Consider the following 2772-nt stretch of genomic DNA (forward strand, 5'->3'; position numbering starts at 1 on the left):
GAGAAATAGTGTTTTTATGCTAATATAAGGAAAAGAAAGGAATGATTGGTCCCACACAAAGTAGCAATTCTCACTACGAAGTTCAGCACGCATCCACAAAAGATAATGCTATGTATCTGGTGGAACAGTAGCTGTGTGGTAGACTACGAATCGCTCTCCGAGGTGTAACCATAGCTGTTTATATTTATCGTCAACAACTAAGACGTCTTGCAGACGCAGTCCAAGAACAACAACCAGAAAGGCTGCATGAAGTGATGCTACTCCACGATAACGCCCGCTAGCATTCCGCTAGACTACCAAAAGGCGCTATACAGCAGATGTGTTGGGAAGTAATTCCTCACCCACTTTATCAGATAATCTTGCGTCCTCAGATTTTCACCTTTTCTGCTCCCTATTGAGCAAGCTTCAAGGATGAAAATGCGCTCCGAACATGGCTCCATGAGTTCTTCGCCACAAAACCACGGGATTTCTACAGTCGCGGAATCGAAAAGTTAGCCAAGCATTAGCAGACTTTTGGAAATAGTGAAGTAAAATACATTATTCGCGCGCGCGCACGCGCGCGCGCACGCGCGCGCGCGTGTGCGTGTGTGTGCGTGCGTATGTTTGTGTGTGTGTTGGGGCCTACGGGTGTACATTATTCGTGACTGAAGTCTCTGTTACGTGTATCAGCTGTGTTTATTAAAATTATGGAAAACGCTACGAACTTACGGCAATCCAATAAAAGAACGCAGCACTTCATATAATAATTCCTATCGAATTCATGTAAATACCATATTCCTACTCTGCGTTCACCCGATGTGGAATTTCAAAGCGAAAGCTCTACGAACATAACGATGTTCTCTTAAGAGGTAAGAATATGCACTTTCGCATTTCGTGCTGAGCTATAACTTGAGAATGACAGAAAAAGCGAATTCGCGATCATAAATAATTTTAAAAAATTTAATGGTTCGATGATCTAGTGTCGCGCCAGTTCGTCTAATGGCAAAGCACGTGCCCGGAAACCGAGAGGTCGCTGGATCGTATATATATCCATTATGGATATGAGCTGTGAAGAGCGCCAATTCCTATTCTAGTAACTGTTACGATATTCTGTGACCCTAGTGACAGGTATGAAGTCGTGCCTCTTTAAACGAACGTTAAAAAGGTCAAATGCAAAATACTTGCACGACTTATTCCAGCAAATAATTCCGATTGTAAGGCAACAACCATGTGAATTACTCAGAACAAAATTTATGGGCTAATTATTTTGCGTGATACGCTTCATCCTTAAATTTATTGCAGTCAAATTACCACAACGTCTGCTGTCTTATTCTTCAAGATGTGGGACTCATTTACATTTACATTCGACGAGTCTGTGTTTCTATCGACTGAGATGAATGGGTTGCATGCGTAACGACGAAAGCCTTTATTCTCAGAGATGAGGCACCTGTTTCTCTTTTCCGTTCCCGCCCCGCCCCCTCCCCCTACCTTCACAGCCCTCCCGCTCTTCTCTCTCTCTCGATCTCCCTCTCTCTGACTATCTGACAAAAAAGACGAATGTTTCGTAGTTAAACGCACAGCTTAGGTAGTGTTGATTCGTTGTACGAGTACATACTTCCAATGCGCAACACAGTATTCCATATAAACTGCGCGGCAAGTGCACTAATACTTCTAAATACTTGGGAAGGAAGAACACACACACACCCACACACACACACACACACACACACACACACAATGACACTGACACACACACACACACACACACAATCGCGTGCGTTCATTTCCATGTGTGCCTGAAAAGTCAGAACAAACTGACACACATACTCTTAGGCGGCCGTGGTGGCCGAGCGGTTCTACGCGCTTCAGTCTGGAATCAGGAGGCTGCTACGGTCGCAGGTTCGAATCCTGCCTCGGGCATGGATGTGTGTGATGTCCTTAGGTTAGTTAGGTTTAAGTAGTTCTAAGTCTAGGGGAGCATAGTGCTTAGAGCCATTTGAATCATACTCTTACACAACGTACACACACACACACACACACACACACACAGATAAATGATGAAAATCATTCACAAAGAAAATTGTTTGTTTTACCTGTAATACTTTATATAGATTGAATAAGAAGATATTTTCATAAGCACTGCAGTGGAAGCATTAGTGCACATCACACAAATTATTTCTCAAAAAACGACCACAGCTGAAGCCAGTGGTCATCAATTCCATAATATGAAACAAGATATTCAGACAATACATACAATAGACAAGAAAAATCACATGGAATATTGTAGTATTTTTACTGTACGTGGAAAAAATTGTTAATCGACAGAATTGAAAGTATCAACATAAATCTCTTGCGTAATTTCTCCACAATCGGAAACATGTAACTCTAAGGCGAAACGACTGACCTCCACGTTCACCCGAGCATGTGTGAAATGCGTTGGCGACACGTGATTGCAACACGTCCTCATGCACCAACAATCATCCAGAAGTTACCACCGCAATGCCAAAAGAACTCCTCACCAACCTTGGACGGCCGGTGTGACCGAGTGGTTCTAGCCGCTTCAGTCTGGAACCGCGCGACCCCTACGGTCACAGATTCGAATCCTGCCTCGGGCATGGATGTGTGTGATGTCCTTAGATTAGTTAGGTTTAATTAGTTCTAAGTTCTAGGGGACTGATGACCTCAGATGTTAAGTCCCATAGTGCTCAGAGCCATTTGAACCATTTCAACCAACCTTGTGGCGAGCATGGGAGAAAGCCGCACAGCATGAGTTCTCGCCCGTGGCGATCACGT

The sequence above is a fragment of the Schistocerca americana genome, chromosome 2, assembly GCF_021461395.2.
Source record: "Schistocerca americana isolate TAMUIC-IGC-003095 chromosome 2, iqSchAmer2.1, whole genome shotgun sequence".
In the NCBI taxonomy this organism is placed as follows: domain Eukaryota; kingdom Metazoa; phylum Arthropoda; class Insecta; order Orthoptera; family Acrididae; genus Schistocerca; species Schistocerca americana.